The sequence below is a fragment of the Equus przewalskii genome, chromosome 4, assembly GCF_037783145.1.
Source record: "Equus przewalskii isolate Varuska chromosome 4, EquPr2, whole genome shotgun sequence".
Classification (NCBI taxonomy): domain Eukaryota; kingdom Metazoa; phylum Chordata; class Mammalia; order Perissodactyla; family Equidae; genus Equus; species Equus przewalskii.
The window spans coordinates 35651136-35673800 of record NC_091834.1 but is presented as its reverse complement, the minus strand read 5'-3'; the positions used below and the strand labels follow the sequence as shown (position 1 = coordinate 35673800).

At 37.1% G+C, this 22665-nt stretch overlaps 1 protein-coding gene and 1 long non-coding RNA gene across 5 annotated transcripts in view; one reads left to right on the top strand and one right to left on the bottom strand.

Moving 5' to 3' along the window:
- Window positions 1-15599, bottom strand: part of LOC139083017 (uncharacterized) — a 39380-nt gene extending 23781 nt beyond the window's left edge. The window contains exon 1 of the long non-coding RNA XR_011539499.1: window positions 15522-15599. This is a non-coding gene — a long non-coding RNA (uncharacterized lncRNA). The remainder of the gene's footprint in view (window positions 1-15521) is intronic.
- MTERF1 (mitochondrial transcription termination factor 1) overlaps window positions 1-22665 on the top strand; it is a 152367-nt gene that overhangs the window by 26751 nt on the left and 102951 nt on the right. The gene's annotated exons all lie outside the window — the stretch shown is intronic.

The following is a 22665-nucleotide window of genomic DNA, read 5'->3' as shown; positions in this document are numbered from 1 at the left end:
TTAATACATTTTGAGTTAATTTTTGTGAGTGGTGGAAGGTAGAGGTCCATTTTAACTCTTCTGCATGTGGATATCCAGTTTCCCCAGCACTGTTTATTGAAGACACTATCCTTTCCTCTTTGAATATTCTTTTTTTTTAAAGATTGGCAGCTGAGCTAACATCTGTTGCCAATCATCTTCTTCTTTTTTTTTTTTAAATTTCTTCCTCTTCCCAAAGCCCCCCAGTACATAGTTGTATATTCTAGGTGTGAGTGCCTCTGGTTGTGCTATGTGGGACACCACCTCAGCATGGCCTGATGAGTGGTGCCATGTCCACGCCCAGAATCCGAACTCACAAAACCCTGGGGCACTGAAGTGGAGCGTGTGAACTTAACCACTCAGCCATGGGGCGGCCCTGAATATTCTTGACTCTCTTGTTAACTATTAGTTGACCATATTTGTGTGGGCTTATTTCTGGACTCTTGATTCTGTTTCATTTGTCTATGTGTGTTTTTATGCCAGTACCTTACTGTTTTGATTACTAATGCTTTGCAATACAGTTTGAAATCAGGAAGTGTGATGCCTCCAGCTTTGTTCTTTTTTGTCAGGATTGCTTTAGCTATTTGGGATCTTTTGTGGTTTCTTATGAATTTTAGGCTTGTTTTTCTATTTCTGTGAAAAATGCCATTGGAATTTTGATACGGATTGCATTGAATCTATAGATAACTTTGGGTGGTATGGATATTTTAATAATATTAATTCTTACAATCCATGAACATGGGATATTTTTCCATTTATTTGTGTCTTATTCAATTTCTTCCATAACAATTTTATAGTTTTCAGTTTACAGCTTTTTTACCTCCTTGGTTAAATTTATTTCACTTATCGTTTTTGATACTATTGTGAATGAGCTTGTTTATTTTTCAGATATTTTGTTGTTAATGTATAGAAACACAACTGATTTTTGTGTGTTGATTTTGCATCCTGCAACTCTACTGAATTCATTGACTAGTTCTAACAGTTTTTTGGTGGAGTCTTTAGTATTTTCTATGTATAAGATCATATAATCTACAAACAGGACAATTTTTCTTCTTCCTTTCCAATTTGAATGCCTTTTCTTTCTGTTTCTCGCCTAATTGCTCTGATGAGGACAATCTGTACTAATTGAACAGTAGTACTGAGAGGGGACACCCTTGTCTTCTTCCTGATCTCAGGAGAAATGTTTTATTTTGTTAACTGTGGGTTTGTCATATATGGCTTTTATTATGTTGAGGTACTTTACTTGTATACCTATTTGTTGAGAGCTTTTGTTGTGAATGGATCTTGCATTTTGTAAAATGCTTCTTCTGCATCTATCAAAGAGGACCGTATGATTTTTTTCTATCATTCTATTAATGTGGTGTATCACATTTATTAATTTGCCTATGTTGAAGCATCCTTGCATCCCAGAGATAAATTCCACTTGATATGATCAAGTGTTTTATGATCTTTCTAATGTGCTGTTAAACTCAATTTGTTAATATTTTGTTGAGAATTTTTGCATCTATGTTCATTAGGGATATTGCCTGTAATTTTCTTTTCTTGTAGTGTCCTTATCTGGCTTTGGCATCAGGATAATTCTAGTCCAATAAAATGAGTTTGGGAGTGTTTCTTTTCAATTTTTTGGAAGAGTTTGTGAAGTATTGCATCAATTCTTCTTTAAATATTTGGTAGAATTCTATGAAGTCATCTGGTCCTGGGCTTTTTTTTGTTGGGCTTTTTTTTAAGATTGGCCTTGAGCTAACATCTGTTGCCAATCTTTTTTTTTTTCTTCTTCTTCTTTTCCCCAAAGTCCCCCAGTACATGGTTGTATATTCTAGTTGTAGGTCCTTCTAGTTCTGCTATGTGGGATGCCACCTCAGCATGGCTTGATGAGTCATGCTAGGTCCATGCCCAGGATCTGAACCTGTGAGACCCTGGGCCGCTGAAGCAGAGTGTGTAAATTTAACCACTTGGCCATAGATCCGGCCCTGTTGGGATGTTTTTGATTACTAATTCAATCTCCTTATGTGTTATTCATTTGTTCAGATTTTCTATTCTTCATGATTCAGTCTTGGTAAGTTGTATGTTTCTAGGAATTTATCTATTTCTTCTAAGTTATTCAATTTGTTAGTGTGTAATTATGCATAACAGTCTCTCATGATCTTTCATATTTCTGTGCTATCAAGTATAATGTCTACTCTTTCATTTCTGATTTTATTTATGAGTCTTCTCCAATTTTTCTTTTCTCTTTTTTTCTTAGTGTAGTTAAAGGTTTGTCAATTATTTTGTCTTTTAAAAAACAGCTCTTAATTTCATTGACCTTTTCTATTGTATTTCTGGTCTCTATTTTATTTATGTCTACTCTGATCTTTGTTATTTTCTTTCTTCTGCTAACTTTGGGCTTAGTTTGTTCTTCTTTTTTTAATTCCTTGAGGTATAAAGTTAGGTTGCTGATTTGAGGTTTTTATTTTTTCTTAATGTAGGCATTTATGTTATGTAATTATTATTATTATTAATGTAGGCATTACATGTAGGAACTTCCCTCTTAGAACTGCTTTTTGCTGCATCCCATAAGTTTTGGTATGTTGTGTTACATTTTTTTGTTTGTTTTAAGATGTTTTTGATTTGCCTTTTGATTTCTTCTTTGATCCATTGATTGTTCCAGAGTTTATTTTTAAATTTCCACATATTTGTGAATTTTCCAGTTTTCCTCCTATTATTTCTAGTTTCATATATTGTGGTCATAAAGATACTTGGTATGGTTTCAGTCTTCTTATATTTGCTAAAACTTGTTTTGTGCCCTATCTTATGATCTGTCCTGGAGAATGTGTACATGTGTACTTCAGAAGAATGTATATTCTTCTGCCATTGAATGAGTTGTTCTGTATATGTTAGTTAGGCCCATTTGGTGTAAAGTATAGTTCAAGTCCAGTGTTTTCTTATTGATTTTTTGTCTGAATGATCTATCCATTGTTGGAAGTGGGGTATTGAAGTCCCCTACTATTATTGTGTTGTTGTCTATTTCTTTCCTCAGACTTCTTAGTATTTGCTTAATGTAATTAGGTTCTCTGATGTTGGATGCATATATGTTTATGATTGTTAGTCTCTTGGGGAATTGAGTCCTTTATCATTATATAATGACTTTAAAAAAATCTCTGTTACAGCTTTTGAGTTAAAATCTATTTTGTCTGATGTAAGTATAGCTATCCCTGTTCTCTTTTGGTTTCCATTTGCATGGAATATCTTTTTTCATCCCTCCTCTCTGAGCCTATATGTGTTCTTAAATCTGAAGTGAGTCTCTTGTAGGTAGCATATAGTTAGGTCTTTTTTTTCAATCCATCCATCCACTCTCTGCCTTTTGACTGGAGAATTTAATCCGTTTACATTTAGAGTAGTTATTGATAGGTAAGGATTTACTAATGCCTTATTACTAGTTGTTTTCTGGCTGTTTTGTAGTTCCCTGGTTCCTATCTTCCTTCCTTACAGCTTTTTTTTTTCAGTGTAGAATGTTTTAATTGGACTTATCTTTTTTTTCTTTCATAGTTTAGAAAGACTTTACCCTTCTAATGTTATAAAATAATTTACTCGTTTTCTTCTGGTAGTTTTATGGTTAAAGAATTAAACTGATCCATCTCAACACCATTTGTTGAATAACCCTTTCTTTCTCTACTGAGAAATGTTTCATTTCTGTACCATATCTGTGGCATCACATTGTTTGCATTTATTCAAGTCTTCTTTTTGGGTGTGTGTGACCTGCAGTAGCATTTTAAGGTTTTTCTTTAAATAGTTCTGACATATTTCTTGCTAAATTTGTTATTAGGCATTTAATTTTATTGCTTTTATTTCATTATACTTTATAACTGGTTGTTGTTTGTGTACAAGAAGGCTATTTATTTATTTTCCATTTTATCTTAAATTTTTACCCATTCTTTTCTCTAATTATTTTGTCAGCTGATACTTCCATAACAATGTTAAATAATCATGCTAATAATAGGCATTTTTTCCTTGACTTTAATAGAAATGTGTGTACTATTTCTCAGTTAAGCATGATGCATGATTTTATAAAATTGTGTGAAGCAAGTATCTATCTATCCCTATTTTATTAGGAATTCTTTAATTAAAATGAAGAATAGATGTGAATTTGATCAATGCCAATTTTTATCTATGAGGATGATTAAGATTTTTCTTTTCAGCTTATTAATATCATTTGCTCCTAATGGGTATCCCACCATCCCTGGTATGAACTTATCTTGCCAGATTGTATTATTATTATTGTTATTTTTTGTTGAGGTCATACTGGCTTTTAACATTGTGTATTTTTCAGGTGTGCATTATTATATTTCAGTTTCTGCATAGATTGCATCATATTCACCAACAACAGTGGTTTTTATTGTCACTGAGAGTGTATTTTTTTTTTAATGTGCTGTTAAATTCCAATTGGTAATGATTTAATTCTGATTTGTAGGTAGATATTTATTATTAAATTGATCTGTAGTTTTCTTTTGTGCAACATATGTTGGGTTTTGGTATTAGTGTTTTGCTGGCTTCACTAAACAGAAAAGAAGTGTGGATGATTTTCTTAGTTTCCTATTACTTGAGATAGTTTAAATAGCATTTGCAAAAGTTTCTATTAAGGAAAATTTTAAACATATATGAAAGTAGGTAGAACAGCATAATGAAACCCCATGTACCTATCACCTAATTTCAGCAATTATAAATTCATGATTAAGCTCGTTTCAGTTATAGACCCTTGCCCCATTGTCTATTTCTCCTTCCATATTATTTTGAAGCAAATCTCAGACATTATATTTTTTATGCATACACATTTCACATATATCTTTACAAGTAATTAAAATACACAACACACACTCACACACAATACTTCAAATAGCATTTTGGTTACCTTAATGGTTTTACCTAGGAAACTACCTGGGCTTGGTGATTTTTGATGGGGGTAGATCTCTGACAACATTTCTTCAATGAGAATTGGTTTATTTACATTTTCTATCTTTTCTGAATTCAACTTTGATATTGGTATGGTTTCCTAAAGAATCATATTTTCAGTTTTCTTTCCACCAATTTGAGCAAAAGAGTCTATGCTCTTTTAATATCCTCTAATTCTGTGGTTATTTATATAATTTTACTTTAAAAAATAGAATTTTTCTTTCCTCAATTTTTTCTTGTTCAGAATCATGAATGTTTTTTCTAATATATTTATTTATCTTAAAGAATTGACATTTAAAAAATATGTTCTGCTGTTTTTCTATATTTAATTTTTTCCTGCTGTTATCTTCCTTTTGCTTTCCTTAGGTTTATTTTATTGTCCTTCTCTAAGATCTTGAGCTGAATGCTTAATTCATTCATTTTCTTTTTTTTGATCATTAATATAAATTTCTAAGACTAAGTATATACTTCTGAGCACTGCTTTAACTGCATCTTTTAGGTTTTGGTAGATATTACTTTTATCATTTTTATTTTATGGATCTTTGTCAAGAATGGTGAAAGATCTGAGATTTTATCCTACTTGCAAGGTAATAAGGTAGCCTGCCACAGTTTCATGGATGCTGGCAGAGGACATGAGACTCCTGGGTCAGAGACGAAGGACTGTTTATTACTCATGGCAATAATAGCAGTATAAGAATTAGCATTTGTGCCAGTTCTCTAAGGCACAATAATAATTCTCTAATAATGAATATTCATTATTCATAATAGGTACAAAAGGTGGAAGCAACCCAAAATGTCAATTGACAGAGGAATGGATAGACAAAATGTGGCTTATACATAGAATGGAATATGATTCAGCTTGAAAAAGGAAGTCTTGTCATATGCTACGTCATAGATGAACCTTGAGGACATTATATTAAGTGAAATAAACCCGTCACAAAAAGGCAAATATTCTATGATTCCAGTTATATGAGGTATCTAGAGTACTCAAATTTATGGAAATAGAAAGTTGAATGGTATTTTCCAGAGGCAGCAGGGAGAGGGAAATAGAGAGTTGTTTAATGGGTATAGAGTTTCAGTTTGCAAGATGAAAAAGTTCTGGAGATCTGTTGCACAACAATGTGAATATACTTAATACTACTGAACAGTACACTTAAAAATGGTTAAGATGGTAAATATGTGAATATACTTAATACTACTGAACAGTACACTTAAAAATGGTTAAGATGGTAAATAATATATATATTTTTTTGCTGGGGAAGATTTGCCCTGAGCTAACACCTGTGCCAATCTTCCTCTATTTTGTATGTAGGTTACTGCCACATCATGGCTGCTGATGGGTGGTGTAGGTCTGTGACTGGGAACTGAACCTGGGCTGCCGAAGTGGATTGTGCCAAACTTAACCACTAGACCATGGGGCTGGCCCCAATGTGTTTTCTTTTTTTTTTAACCACAATTAAAACAAAACAAAACCAGTTGGCTTTCTTCTTCACTTCAATTTCTATGTTGACTTACCCATTACTCAACTTCAGCAATTATCAACTCATGATAAGATTAGCAATTTGTTCTTGTTTATCTATATCCCTATTTACTCCTGCATCCCTTAATTATTTTGACATCATATAATTTCATCCATAAATCTGAGTATATATGTCCAAAAGATAAAGATTTCTAAAAACTTTTGTTATTTTATATCTTTGTAAAACCATCATCACATGTAAAAGAATGAATGATTTCTGGTTGCTGAGCCTAAGTGTGATCTTTTTCTTTATCATACTTTCAGTTTATAAGGATTCTTGATTCCATATCTTGATGTATTTCCTCAGTCTTGGAAAATAATTAGACATTATTTCTTCAGGTTTTCCTTCTGCCCTATTTACTCTTTGTTCTCCTTTTGGGAGTCCAATTACATGGATGTTAGACCTCCTCACTCTATCATTTATGTCTCTGGCCTTGTCCTCACAGAAAACCTATCATGAAAAAGCCAGAAAAACCTTAGCCTAGGAGTTCCTCTGAACTATATTTGGCAGGATAATTTATTGACAGAATATCTTGTTTTTTCCACCTTCCTCAGAGACTGTTATGTTTTGGTTCTGGGTTTCCTAGCTTTAGAATGTTATAAATAGCCTTTATATGGAAGGCCTGGAAAAAGAACATGGATGAAAATGGGAGTTTCTTGCCACCTGGGATAACACCCTACCACTCAAGTTTTTGTTTTGGGAATACAGGTATAGGAGGAGAGTGGCAGTGGGAGCATGGAGCTAGGGGGAAGGCGTTTGTTGAGGAGACCAGAGGATACAGAACTGGCAGGAGTGGGATTAACTTTTAGAAATTGGGATAGTGTGCCAATCTAGGTGACAGCTTTATGAGTAGTTGGAACCTGTTCCCCTTGCCCTTGAAGTGAGGTCTTCTGATGAGGAGTTGAGGTGGGGCATGTTGATGCTGTGGACAGTGAGCATTTGACTGTCTTGGAAGCTAACTTAGAAGATCCCTGGTGTGGAAGAATGGTGTGGCCCATTTTTGAGTGGACTGGTGGGCTTAAGCAATCAATGACTCATGTGTGACCATGATGGCGTAAGGCTCAGAAGAAGAGATTTACCCTGTTCTCAGGGCACTACCTTGCCCTCCATTCTGGGGGAGAGGAGGTGGGAAGAAGCAGTCTCCCAAACATGCGTTGGAATATCTCAATACCTCTGGCTGATGGGGCCTGAGCCAGATTTCTTTCTAAGTAGAACATATCCATTTAATGTGATCTGTCTTGCTCTTGAATGTTGAACAAATTCATACCTTGTTTTATCCCCCAAAACCTATTGTCATCCAGGTGTACTTTTGTCTTTCTCAACTTAGTCTAAACTAAAAAAAACACAGATGTGGAAAGTAAATTTAGGAGAGCTCTTTTATCCCATGACTTCCTTTGTTAGCAGCTATATAAATCTTTAGGAAACTTCAAAAGGACACACAGGAACAAAGGAGAAAAGTTGAGGTTGCTGATCTGTGGTACAACAGATCAGGAGGAAGAGAGAAACCTTGGTAGAAGCAACAGGTAGTAGCAATCGAAGGTGAATCAGAATGATCCTCAGGGTCAAAGACAAGAATGATAGTGCAGAGGCTAGACCAAGGAGTGTGGCCTAAAGTGTATGCTGGCAAGACTCTATACCACACCTTCACCACTTGCCCCTGTCTCTGTCTTCAGCTCCCTATGTGGTTCTTCTACTATGCTGAAATCCTGGCTCCAAATAATAGTGGCCACACTGCTGCCTTGTATTAAGGGCAAGAAAGTTCAACTCCTGTTGCCCAAGGGGAGGGAGGTCTGCAAGAGGAAGTGAAAAGGGTATTACTGGGAAGCTATGTTACAGGCATACAAACTTGGAACTCTCAGTGAATTTTCTCATAGAAACATTGTGCATAGTTCTATAGTGTTATTTAGCACAGGTGTATTTTGATAGTATTAAACTACTAGCACAACTATATGGTGGTTAAACAGGCTTTTATGACCTTTCTTAAGAATCTAACCACTGAATATAACATTGTTTCTATGGTAAAATGCTTTTACAGTCCCACAATAGGCTGACAAAAGAACCTTTGAATAGAATCTGTTTGTAAATTGGATTGGCCTGGCTGCGTTAGAGAGGCCCACTCTGCTCCTCAGCTTTAAGGTCTGCCCCTGTACAAAGAAGTCAAAGTCTTTTATAGTGACAGACAAGCCACGCACTCTGAGTTTAAATAAAGATAAAGATTGGCTTCTTGTAGGAGAGCCTGTCTTGTTTAAGACAGGCTGTATTTAATGAAATGTGGCATTAAATGGGCATGCTTTAAATGAGGTAGTTTATTCAAAGTTCTCTACTATTATCAGACCATCTGTGTTTACTTTTATGTGAAAGCAAAGGTTTCAGTTTTATTCCAGATTAAAAATGGCATTGCTCATTGTGACAAGGGGTGTGAATATCACTGAGTACAAAGTAAATCAAAATGGAGGTTTTTATTTTTTACTAGTGGCCATTTTCAATGGAGAATAAATTAAATATATAGTCAAAAGAAAGGTAAAGAGGAGGTGGTTGACAATTTAGTCATGTTTTATGTAACACTTGTTTTTCTTTTACATGGACACATTATACCATCCATCAGGACAAATTAATATGTCTTGGGCCTTTAAAAATGGTAAAAAATAATTTTAGTGGTTCTAATAACAGCTCCAGATGAATGTTGGAAAACAGATATTCCAAACTGTCAAATAGCGTATGTATTACTTGGCTCTGTTGTAATTGCAAGTAAATGCTGCTTTTGTATGAAGTTGCCTTGACTGCCAATAGAAGAACTGTAACACATTTATTGCGAACAAAATTGGCATGGGAATGAGACGTGTTACAACAGAGTGACACCTAATTCCTTCTTGCCAGTTGGATTGAATTAAAATAATAAATCATTAGGACGATAAAGGTTTTTGGTTAAAAGAAGGAATAGTTTAATTAAAGAGATTTAAAAAAATGGCAGGTTCATGCATATATCACTTATGATACAGAGAATTTATTTAAAAATGTGGTTTCTTATCATGTGGGGGAATAGATTTAAATCCCATATAAATGCATGTGTTAAATGGAAAAAACATCAGACATTCTTCAGAGGTGAATTTAACTATGGTATGGAGAATGTTTACAACAAAGGCCAGTTCCTCCTGCTGTTTACTGCAGGTAAGAGGCTTCAGGATTCTGTCCTATGTTTGAGAGTGATTATTTATTTGCCATTATTTATTGCAGTTAATTGCTAAGGTTTGTGAAGAGCACAGTGTGTTGCAAAGCACGACTGAGTAATCCGTGGTGACCTTTTGTGCTATCAAAGCTTTATCAATTAGAAGCCCCTGATTGTAAATTCAGAGAGTGCCCAGTGAGTGCCATCAAAGAAAGATTACACTTGGTTTCTTACACAATCCAATTTTTTGGGCTCCTTTTCCTTTAAGCTGAATCCTCTCTAGGGTACTGTTTCCAAATCTGCAAAGTGAGGCATATTCAAAATGTTTCCAAACTTCAAGGAGCGTTTGGTTTTTTTTTCTTTTTTTTTTTTTAAAGATTTTATTTTTTTCCTTTTTCTCCCTAAAGCCCCCCCGGTACATAGTTGTATATTCTTCATTGTGGGTCCTTCTAGTTGTGGCATGTGGGACGCTGCCTCAGCGTGGTTTGATGAGCAGTGCCATGTCTGCGCCCAGGACTCGAACCAACGAAACACTGGGCCGCCTGCAGCGGAGCGCGCGAACTTAACCACTCGGCCACGGGGCCAGCCCCAAGGAGTGTTTGGTTTTTATAAGCAATAGTGGGAATTTCAGAAAAATAGTGGTTATATTTTCCTGATAAATGTCTTTCTTCTTGAGGCCCCCACACTAGCTGCCCATCGACTTCATTCTGTTGACACTGGGCCTGTGTGACCTTTCAAAAACTTTGCTAAATGTTTCAAAATTGCAAATTAAAGCCCTTATTTTACTATACTTTTCACTGTGAGTCAGTCTTAAAATATTTGTTCATTCTCATTCACTGATCTCCAGATAGGATTTTTCAGTTCTTATTCTCCTTCATGTTGCTGGAGCTTTTGACATTGTTTAATACTCCCTGTCTTGAAATTCTCTGCTCTCATGTCTTCTATGACACCACGTTGTTCTGGATCTTTTTCTGTTTACTTTGTCTTTTTTCTCTTTATTTTAAACTGACTTATCTTTTTAATATTCTCTAATTTGGCCATTACCCAAGGCTAAGTCCTCAGCTTTCTTTTCCTTCTCCACTCTCTTGGCAAGCTCATCTACTCCCAACTATTTTCCAAGCTCCAGGTCTATATTTCCAACTGCTTTTGTACATCTCTACTATCTCCATCAAAAACATCTAAAATCAAACTCACAATCTTCCTCTGCCCAGATTCAGGATCCTGTTACTTGAATTACTCCCTTAAATCTCCTCACCAATTTCACTTTAGGGATTACTGCTGCTGAGTCCCCATGTCAGCGCTCAGTTGTAGTTCCCCTTTCCTCCACCTCCCGCCATCATGGGCTAGTCTACAGGACTGCACTTCTTGTTTTGTTGCTATTTATAATTGCTGGGGACTTTACAGATCAGTGGGGTAGTTCTTCTGGTCTCAGCTGGGCTCACTCATGTGTCTGAAGTCAGCTGTGTGTTGGGTAGGTGGCTCTGCTGACCTTTGTTGGGCCCGCTCACATGTTTGGATGTCTGCTGGCTGTAGGCTGACCTTTTATCCTCTTATTTTTCTGCTCAAAAGGCAGCCCAGGTTTGTTTTCAAGGCAGGGACAGGCGTCAAGGTTATAAGCCTGCTACTACTCATCTGAACAATAGTGGGAAACCTGGTGGTCCCTTCAAGGCAATAGGAATTGGAGAGAGGGAAGTGGACCCATTATAAGAGCCGGTATAGGAGGCAGGACAGATGCTGAGAGGAGTGATCAAGTTGCAGAGATTAACTCCAGAATGGCAGCCTCCACTGAGGAAGCAGAGCAAGTCAGGAGTCTGTACACAGAGGTGATAGCTAATGGAATGTGAATGGCACACTCAAGTGTATTTTGAGTATATTGATGGCATATTAATGGCCTCCCTGTACCTATGGCCTTCTCAGTGTGACTTTGCAGCTCTTTCCATTCAGAGGTGGAGTATATTTCCCCACCCCTTGACTCTAGGCTTGCCTTTTGGCTTGCTTTGGTCAATATAGTGTAGATAAAACCATAAAGTCTGGACACTTAAATCTTGAAAGTCTCTGTGGCCTTCCCTTTCTGTATTCCCACTGAAAGGTGAATTGGTTTCACTGAATGTTAAGTGGTTAGTCAAGATGGACTGTTCACTCATTTGATCAGGCCTGCCTCAGTATTGCCCCAGAAAAAAAAAATGCAGATATCCTGAAACTGCCTATAGAGAGAAACAGAAGGATTTTTTTTAAAGCCTCAAATTGAATTGTTTAATTATATTGGTGTCATCCTAACCTCTCTCAATTCGGAGTTCTTTCAGTTCTTTAACTGAGCCATGTTTTTCCTACCTCAGGGCCTATGAATTACCTGTTTCTCATGCAGGCTCCTATTCATTCTTTATATCTCTTGCTGAAATATCAACTCTTCATTATATCTCCTCTAAACACCCTATCTAAGGTTGGTTTCACTTTTTAAATTTTCTTTTTTCTATTTTCAGTCCTTTGATTTTTTTTATAATTCATCATAATTGATAATTATTTTAACTTTTTTTCTATTTTTGTCTCTCTGGTTAAATTGTGAGACCCATGAGGGTAGGGGCTGTTACTTTCCTAATGACTAACGTAGTGTCTGGCACATAATTAAGTACTCAAGAAATATTTATTGAATTAATAACTTGGAGGGAGACATGTTGGAGGAGAGGACCAGGCTGGGTCTAGGCAGGGTCAGAGCTCAAGGTCAGGCTATCTGGAAAAATCTCACACTAGTGGCGAACAGGCAAAATATAGTGTCCAAAGGAGAGTGATTGACTCAGGTCCAGTCTGGACTGTTGTCTAAGGGGTCTGTTCTCGTGATCAAAGAAAAAGCAGTAGGAGTCTACTCTTACTCATACTCATGGGATCCTCATATGCAGATGGTAGTGTCCTACGGGAACTGCCTAAGTTGTTACTGGTCCTCAGTCATTGTCTGGGGAAATAGGTTAGAAAGCCTGGAAAAGGCTAGGCATGTTGTTGTCAGTCATCTGCCTTTCATCTAGGGCAAGAAGGAACCTGAGTTTAGGACATGGGTTTAGTTCAGTTATTTTCATTCTAAGGAAGAGAAACTTTCGAGTTACTTCTGACAAATTGAAATGGCAAGCAATAGGATATATTGGAGTATATGAGGAAGCCATTTGGAATAAACCTAATTCGGCCTGACTTTGTTTTTCCAAAAGGGCCTGACTGTGGCTGTTGAGCACGCACTGCGTATCTGCTTTAAAACATTTACTATGGCAAGAACAAATGGCCTTAAGATAAAGGTGCAACGTCCCCCCACATTGGCATTTCCTTAAGGATAAGCATCTTTCCTTAGGCTGGGAACTGATTGCTGTGCTCACCTTTGACCACCCAGCTCACCTGTGACCACCCAGCTCCAGACAGCAGACCTGCCACCCTGCTGTGTCCACCTAGACAGCAGACCTACCTGCTGTGTCCATCAATAGCGGTGCCGACAGAGCAGTCTTGCAACTATTGCAAAAGGGACATTTCAATCCTATGTGAAACATCCTCTCTGGGGGTATATAACCACTCTGTAAACCCCACTTCTTTGCTGCCCCTTCTTCCTTTGGGAAGAAAGGCCCTGGGCCATGGTCCTCAGATTTTAGCTCAGAATAAACTCACCCAAATTTTCATTTATAGACTGGTTATGGATTATTTTCGTCAACATTTCAAATAATGAAGAGGGAGGTAAACAAAACAGGAACCTCAACTGAGTGGGCAGGCCTCAGAGGAGTCTGGGACAACCTAAGCCTCATGGGAAAGCAGAAAGGACACTACAACTGAGTTTCACCGACGCTGGAACAAAATCTCAGGTGGCTCTCTAGACTTCAGTACCAGGAATTCACAGATTTTTAGACCAGATCTCCGCCTTAGATGACTCAGTGAGTCTCTGTTTCTCTTCTTTTGCTGTGTCATTTCTCTTTTTCCACTTCTAACTCACTCTTCCTTTTCAGTGGTTCTTGAGTCTGAGTCAGACTCACCCATGGAGCTTTAAATATTGTTTTTGTTAGTTTTAGCTGCTAAAACAAAGTACCACAAACTGGGTGGCTCATAGACGACAGAAATTTATTTCTTACAGTTCTAGAGGTTGGAAGCCTGAGATCGGGGTGCCAACATGATGGAGTTCTGGTGAGCACTCTCTTCTGGCTTCTTTTATAAAGGCACTAATCCCATTCATGAGGGCGCTTCTCTCATGATCTATCACTTCCCAAAGGTCCTACCTCCTAATACCATCATTTTGGGGATTAAGATTTTAATATATGAATGTTGGGGGGACACAAACATTTAATCTATAGCAAATATATACATGTCTAGCGCCCATCCCTATAGATTCTGACTGAGAACATAAGCTCAATAATGTTAAGGGTTTTCATCCATTTTCTTCACAACTGTATCCTGTGCCTAGAACAGTGCTTGGTACATAGTAGATGTAAACAAATACATGTTGAGTAAATAATAGTCTATGGGATGGGACCCAGATGACTGAGTTTTAAAGTTTCTCAAGTTATTTAGATTTCTAGTCAGGTTGATAACTACTACAGTATATTTGGTCTCTTTTATCTACCTCACAGATTCATCTTCAGAATGTCATCTTATTCATGGTTCCTGCTGTATTCCATGGCCTTTTTCTTTGCATCATTTCAGTTCATATCTCTGTTAACTGCCTATTTCTCTATATTTTGCAATTTAAGTTTCTATTTGCAAGATACTGATTGGTCTAGCTTGTCTCTGTTTGAACAGATTTTCCCGTATCAGAGCCCTTTATATAGTTAGATGGGCAGCTTGAGGATTGGATGCCTTTGCTTCTCTCTAGCCTAATAATATGCAGCCAAGAAGGAGAGCGGTAGAAAGAATAGAACCACGTGGTACAAAATATGACAGCCCAACAGGCTGGGAGTGTGGCAGGCAATATGATTGATTTGTCTAGTACAGAAGACAGTTGTACCTCCACATTTTACTAATTATAATCAATTTATTAAATATTTTTGAGTGCTTTAAGTGCTAGGTGTTGAGTGCCTTTCAGGCACAGGAAATAAAGTAGTAAGTGAGAGAAACATGTAGTCTTCCCTCATTGAACTTATTCTGTAGTAGGAAAGATAGACAATTAATAAAGTGTGATATAAAACAAAAGTAAATTGGACTCCATCAAAATTAAAATCTTTTGGTTTTCAACAGACACTGTTAAGAAAATGAAAAGGTAAGTCTTGGAGTGGGAGAAAATATTTTCAAAACATATATTTAATAAAGAACTTTTATCAGAATATATAGAGAACCTTATAATTCAATAATAAAATGTCAAAGAACCCATTACAAAAATGGGCAAAAGCTTTGAACAGAAACTTTACTAAAGAAGATATATGAATGGCAAATAAGTATATGAAAAGATGTTCAACATCATTAATTATTAGAGAAATGCAAACCAAAACCACACTGTAGGGGCCGGCCTGGTGGCGCAACAGTTAAGTTTCCATGTTCCACTTCAGTGGCCTGGGGTTCGCTGGTTTGGATACCAAGTGTGGACCTACGCACTGCTTGTCAAGCCATGCAGTGACAGGTGTCCCGCATATAAAGTAGAGGAAGATGGGCACAGATGTTAGCTCAGGGCCAGTCTTCCTCAGCAAAAAGAGGAGGATTGGCAGCAGATCTTAGCTCAGGGCTAATCTTCCTCAAAAAAAAAAAAAAAAACACCCCACCACACTGTGTTACCACTATACAACTCACTTGAATGACTAAAATTAATATAACTGACCATACCAAGTGTTGTCAAGAACATAGAACAACAAGAACTGTCCTGTATTGGTGGGAATGCAAAGTGAAACAGCCACTTTGGGAAGCAATTTGGCAACTTCTTATAAAGTTTAACATGTACTTACTATATGATCCAACAATCCTACTCGGAGGTCTTTGCCTAGGAAAAATGAAAATATATGTCCAGACAGAGACTTGTAAGCAAATATTCATAGCAGCTGTACTCCTAATAGATCCAAACTAGAAACAAGCATTTTGGAAACAACAGGTGAATGGATAAACAACTGGTACATCCATGCAATGGAAAGCTACACAGCAGGAAAAGAAAAAAAAAAAAAAAAACGAGAGAGAAAAGGAAAAAAAGAAAAAGAAATTAACTACTCTTCCATGCAACAGTAAGAATGAATGTCAGAAGCATTATGTTAAGTGAAAGAAGCTAGCTACAAATGACTGCCTATGTATGTATGTATGATTCCATTTATATGATATTCTGGAGAAGGTTGAACTATAGTGACAGAGCAGATCAGTGGCTAATCTGAAGCCAGAGGTGTGGTGAGAGGATTGACTGGAAAAAAGCACAATAGAACTTTTTGGGCTGGTAGAACTGTTTCGTATCTTGATTGTGGTGGTTGTTACGCAACTGATACATTTGTTAAAATGTATTAAATTATACACTTAAATTGGCTAATTTAATTGTATGTAAATTAAACCTCAACAAAGCTGATTTTAAAAAAAGTAAACAAAAGTGAAATGTGATCCATGCTTAGATTGGGAGAAGTATAGGGTGCTTTAGGAGCCCTTCATAGTCCAGGGGAGTCTGAGGAAGCTTTTCCTGGGAGGAGTCACTTAATCTCAGCATGAGTAGAAATAGGCCAAGTGCACAGGGCTAGGTGGAAGGGAAGAGGGTTCTACAGAATCAGCAGCATGCACAGAAGCTCAGAGACAAGAGAAAACAAGAGACTTGGGATGTGTTGGTGAAGGAGGAGGGAGGAAAAATGAATGTGGAGAGATAGGCTGGGCAAGTAAGGACTTTTAAAGTCATGTAGTGTAAGTTTGGACTTTATCCTAAGAGTGACTAAAGGGTTTTAAGCCCTTCTTATCATGGAGTTATGGGATGTGATTTCTGATTTATAAGAATGTCTCTGGCTTCTGTGTGGAGAATGGGTTGGATGAAAAGACTTTACTAAGAGGGTGTAAGATGATAGTGCCATGAATTAGGGGAGTTGCCTGGGTTTGGGAGAGGTGGGTGAACTTCAGAAATATTTAGGAAGTAGAATTCCCTGTGGGAGTTGAAGGGGAAGGAGGAACCAAGAATGGTTTCTAGGTTACTAGCTTGGATAACTGGATGTATGGTGGTGCCATTCACTGAGATAAAGAATAAAGGAGCAAGAAAAGGTTTGGGGGCAAGGTGATGACTTAGTTTTGTACATGTTGGTTTTGAAGTACCTGGGAGGCATTCATATTTTGTTTATAGGCAGTTGGATATTTAGATCTGTTGCTTAGAAGACAGGTCGATGCTGCAGAAACATATTTATGTCATTTCCACATAGGTGGTCATTGAAACCATGGGATTGATGACTGAGGAGATGAAAGGGTAGGGTGATGAAAGAAGAGGCCTATAGCAGAACCCCAGAAACTCCACTGCTTAAGGGAGAGAAGTATGAGGAAAATCAGGAGAGCATTGTATTATGGAAGCCACTAGAAGGAGTGAATTGTTAACAATATATAATTGAATTGCTTCATTAAAGAATAGGATGATTTATAATATGTTTGTAGAATTTTTGAGAGGTGCTCTTACAGTAAAAGATACAGTAAAAGAGCTCTTACACAACCATTAAAAAGAAAAAGAAAGTTAATGGTTTGATGGCTTGTGAAAAAGGCAGTGTATTTCGTACATAGATGGAAGAACTCAGAGTTTTCCATCATTTTGTTTTGTTCTTCCTCCTTTGGACTTTCCTCCTCCATTAGAGACTTTTAGAACATTAAACATTAAACATTAAAAAGCTTCCAGAAATCCACTTATATACATTTTGGGTGGAGAAGCTTGCACCAGATATTCCCTTATTTACAAACCTATGAGCAAGAACATACTTCTTGCAATGTTTGCTTACTAAGTGCTATCCACCTTAATTCCCCCTTTCCCTTTGGTCTCTTTCATTTTCTGAATGGGTGTGACTCGCTTGAAGAGATCAATGGGAAAAGGTTTTTGATCCCCCTACCTTAAGCAAAAAGTGTTTGTCAAGTGGGCAAGAGGATCAGTCACTGATGGATAGAGAAGTTGTTTTTAACTGAAGTTCCAGTTGCTTTCAAATTGATCTTATTACCATGATCAGCTTTAGTGGTCCATGGCAGAATACTGGAACAAGTTTCTACTTCTCTAGATCCCATCTTTTCCTTTCCTTTTTTCTAATTGCCTTCTCTTAAAAAAGGAAGATGTAGAAATCTTTTGGAGAGCTAGAATTTTACATTAGAATCATCATTAAATATGCAATAGGAGAAAAGAAAATATACGTATTTTTTGGTGAGGCATTTGCTCTAAACTAATGTCTGTTGCCAATCTTTCTTATTTTTGCTTGAGGGAGAGTAGCACTGAGCTAACATCAGTGCCAATCCTCCTCTATTTTGTATGTGGATTGCTGCCACAGCATGGCTTGATGAGTGGGGTAGGTCTGTGCCTCGGGTCTGAATCCATGAACCTGGGCCGCCTAAGCAGAACGCGCTGGACATAACTGCTACGCCATGGGGCCAGCTCAAGTAAGAGAATATTTTTAAGGAACCAATTGAAGATCAATGTTACAAGAACGCAGATAGAATAGACTGAGAAATGGCTGTAGGACCATTACTAAATCATGGTTCCAATCAATGGCAATTTCTGTTGTCGTTACTGTGGTTCAGCTTGGAGGGGAGGAGAACTTCCAAGCTATCTGTGTCAGTTATCAATTTATTGTCTCTCAGCTCCAAATTTACTTTTCAATATCTGCTTGGTATAATGAATTGGACTCTTGAAGCGTCCCTCTGTCACAGTGAGCATGATTTTAAGCTTTGTCACTAGATGTTGCTGGAGTGACATTGCAGGAAGATAAGAATTTTTCTTCCTAGTTCCATGTGCTACATTTTGCTTTTCCATGTGCCTGCTTCAGGGTCCATCAGAGCTGTGTGTGTTTGGGCCATCTATTGGTGCTCTACCGCAAATGTGCCCCAGAATGTATAGACCCTTGCTGACCTCAAAGGCCTGGCCTGGACTTGGTGACTACCTTGCTATGACCCTGCCAAGGTAGACAGTGGTGTGGTCTAGGTCTCATGCTGGCAGTGCCACCCTGATTTTTTCTGTGTGTCTGCCCACTAGTCTTTCTTGCTTGCACCCCAGAATGTTGTTTCCTCTAACTCTCCCACCATGGATACCATGTGCTTCAGGCCTTGTATCAGCAGTAGTGCCCTGATTCCCTCTGTGTGCTCATCTCAGCTTGCCTACTCCTGGGAGGATTATCTCTTGCTGTGCAGTGACTATGGACCAAGTCTGACCTGGCCAATCCAGCCAACATCTCCACTATCCATTGGGCTGCAACTATACCTTCTCCAGTGAGGTCTTTACCCCAGCCTTGAGGAGGTCTAAATTTAGTCTTCTTTGTTAGTCTCCATCAACCATAATGTTCTCCTTAGAATTCTCTTACATCTTTGTGGTTACTCCTCTATCATAGATAAATAATTTTTTAATTTATAATTTTCTATTCAAATACTGTGTGGTTTCTATCTCTTGATTGCACCCAGGCTGATACACCATCTTTTCCTTAATCTATTATACATCCATCTTCTAGATTAGTCTTCCTATAGCTCAGCTCTAATTTAAAACACAAACCAAAAAAATCCCCCAAGACACAAAAAACAACAGCAATCCTTGAGTGATTTGGCATTTCCTGGCATTCAAGATCCTCCATAATCTGGCCCCTGCCTGCTTTTCCAATCTTATTTTCTAATCTTCCTGAAATAACCAAGGCAAGCGGCACTGTGCAACACAGAGAGCCCAGTCCTAGGTTTGACTTTTAACTCTACCAGTTATTACTAAGCAGTCAAGGGCGTGTCCTTAGGCTCCTCTGAGTTTCAGTTAACTCACCTAGGAAATGAGGATATTAATAGCTTCTCTGCCTACCTCATAGGGTTGTTGTGAGGCTAGATTAAATAGTGTATGTGAAAACTCTAAGAATTTTAAGTTTCTGTCTAACTGTAATGTATAACCATACTTGTAGTAGTGTTTTTTAACTTTTTTTTAAAAAAGCAGTCCCATATGAAAAATAATGAAAATTACTGTTAAGCATTCATCTAGTCCTTCTGGATTGGTAAAAGGGATTAAGGCAATACCTTTTTTCAGAACTCAAAATTATATCTTATTTTTCTATTTTATGTTTTCGTTTGTTTTAGGATGGGTGAAATAAGACATTAAAAATATTTTAGCTTGATTATTTTCTTTTCTTTGCCATCACAAACAAAATACAATGACTGTAAAATTAGGGGCGGGGTAGAACATTCATCTTTCATCACCTTGTCCTGAGGGCATCCATTCGTTACTTGGGTGGATAGATAATTTTATAAGTATATGTGAATTCATTCAAGTAGTACTCCTCCCCCATGTGTTTTGGTTGTATGTGTGCTAAAATATGCAGAAGTGCTTTGTAAACTAAAACAGAAGGAAATGAATTATTTTTAGAAAATAAACTAGAGAAGGAAAAGCTCATAAGCTGATGAGAAATTCAATCTACTCAAAATTCAAATCCCTTGGTAGAGGTATTCCTATTCTATGAGAATTTGATAAAGGGCTGTAGGGACCCAACTACTTGTGTAGAAAGAGGCAGATGTCTCTAGTTGCTTATGGATTGTACTCATCTTTGTTGGGCATCAGGCCAGCATGTGGATGTTTTCATCAGCAGATAGTTCTTCTGAATTCCTCATTATCTTGGATATATAGTGCTGGAGGAAAAAAGCCAATTCCAGGAGAACTTGAAACATGAATACAAAAGGCATTTAAAAGTTTATTTAAAAATACTTCCTTAGGGAGGCCTGAAGAGAAAGGTAAGTTCAACAGAGGGTACAAATGAGAAGAAACCATTCCAATCCTGCTTAGACAAAACCTTTATTATCTAACCTTTCTATAGCTCTTTGTATTTTCCAAAGACCTTTACAAATGCATTTTTTCCCTCATGTAACAAGCCTCTGATCAAAGCAGGCTAGTATTCATCTTTCCATTTTCTAGATGAGAAAAAAGAGTTCCAGAGAAGTGAAGTCACTTTCACAGGTCCCAGGGTGAGTCAAGGTAGAATGAGGTTTTGAACCTTTGACACAAAGTTCTTGGCTCAATTACTCTGCAACATGTTATTTCATGCCTTGACTAAAGCTCTACAAATTGGTTAAAAAGAATTCTTAATCTAAGAAGCCAAGTCTAGAATTCTAAATAGAGGTACTCTGTGGGGAGGCTTGAGGTTTTATTAAAACTGAGATTCCTTTGGGCCACCCTGTTTAGATGGCTGTGGAGAAGAGCTGAAGTCCTAGACTTCAGAGGAGGTGCTTCTTCAGGTCTCGTGGGGATTATAGTTGTGCTTCTTTATAGAAGAAATCTGACAGTGATGTTTGTAGGACTGGTGTCTGAGAAAGTAGTTTAGCTCAGCCATTGAGATTTGTGTCCAGTTCTCATGTACCCAGTTAACTCTTCATGTATTTGAATTCTTTTTTCCCAGAGGAGAACCTGGCCAGTCTCCAATTCCTGAAACTCTAATTTAGGTTATATATTTCTCTGCAATGTGAATCTATTTCAAATTGAATGTAAGGTCTCTGACTAGTACATTGCCGAATACCCTATAGGCTCCTCAATAAATATTTATTAGTATTAACCATGAGAACGATTTTTTTTCAATATTTATTTTTGAAATAAGTACTCTATGAATAGAGCAACAGGGAAAACTTCCAGGATAATTACATTTTGCTTTATATCCAGTGATTTATTTCTTAGATTCTCAAATTTTGTCAGAGACATAATTATGCTCTTTTTTTTCAATCTTAAGTTATTAGCAAGTGTTAATCCTATTTTATAGATGAGGAGTGTAAAAAGGAAAAGGGAGTGATTTGCAAAACGTCTCACAGTGGATTGAAGTGAAGTGGGGAATGAAAACCTAGGTCTGTTTCCAAATTTCACTAAAAATGCTCTAGTTCTGGGAACTGAACTAATAGTCAAGAAGTTATAATGGAGCATTGGTAGTTCATATATATGGAACTATCCTCTGGACCAAAATTTAATTTTGAAAAATGAATTTTTCTTTGGACTCTGTGAGATTGTAGCCTCTACTGGCCGTTGGAGGCTGTTTTTTTCCCACTGGATTTAATATGTGACTGTTTATTTCTCATGATTCAGACGGCAATATTACCTGTTTATATTACTGCTATCTATTTGTTTTTTCTTCTCCCCAAAGTCCACTGTACACAGTTGTATATTCTAGTTGCAGGTCCCTCTAGTTCTGCTGTGTGGGACAGTGCCTTGTCTGCGCCTGGGATCTGAACCGGTGAAACCCTGGGCTGCTGAAGCAGAGCGAGAGAACTTAACCACTTGGTCACAGTGCCAGCCCCTGCTATTTTTTTAAATCAGCCTAATCAAAATAGAAATTAATCCAATATTTTGTTTTATAATATATGGTCATGATTTAAAGAACATAGCAGTTGAAGTTAGAATAGTTGTTAATACTTTTCTTAATCAAAGTGGAAAATGGCTTTAATAGTTTAGTTATTTTAGAAATAAATTCAGTAGATATTTTAGAAATGTACTACCTAGTTATTTTTATAACTTCATTTATGAATAAAATCAGTAACCGGTCTATATGTTTAAAAATAATAGAAATAAATGCATTTTGTAGCATTTTTTCTTGCTAAAATTCTGTAAAACATCTTAAAGTGTTATGTATTTTTATCATTTGTTTTAAATAATTTCTCAACAGATGATTTATAATTCCTGCATCAGAGTCACCTGAGATGTTTATTGAAATTCAGAACCCAGGGTCTTACCCCAAACCTAGTGAACATGACTCTTAACAGTGGGGTCCAAAAATCTACATTTTAAATGTGCTTTTTAGATGACTTGTACAAATTACAAGTAATTCAGCATTGCTTAAATGTGAGAGGATGGGGATGTGGGGACCCAGTCAAGGGAGATGAGCAAGGACATGAAGGGCACGATGTGCTGTGGCATTCGGATCTTATCCTGGAGGTAATGGAGACTTAAGATAGACAGCA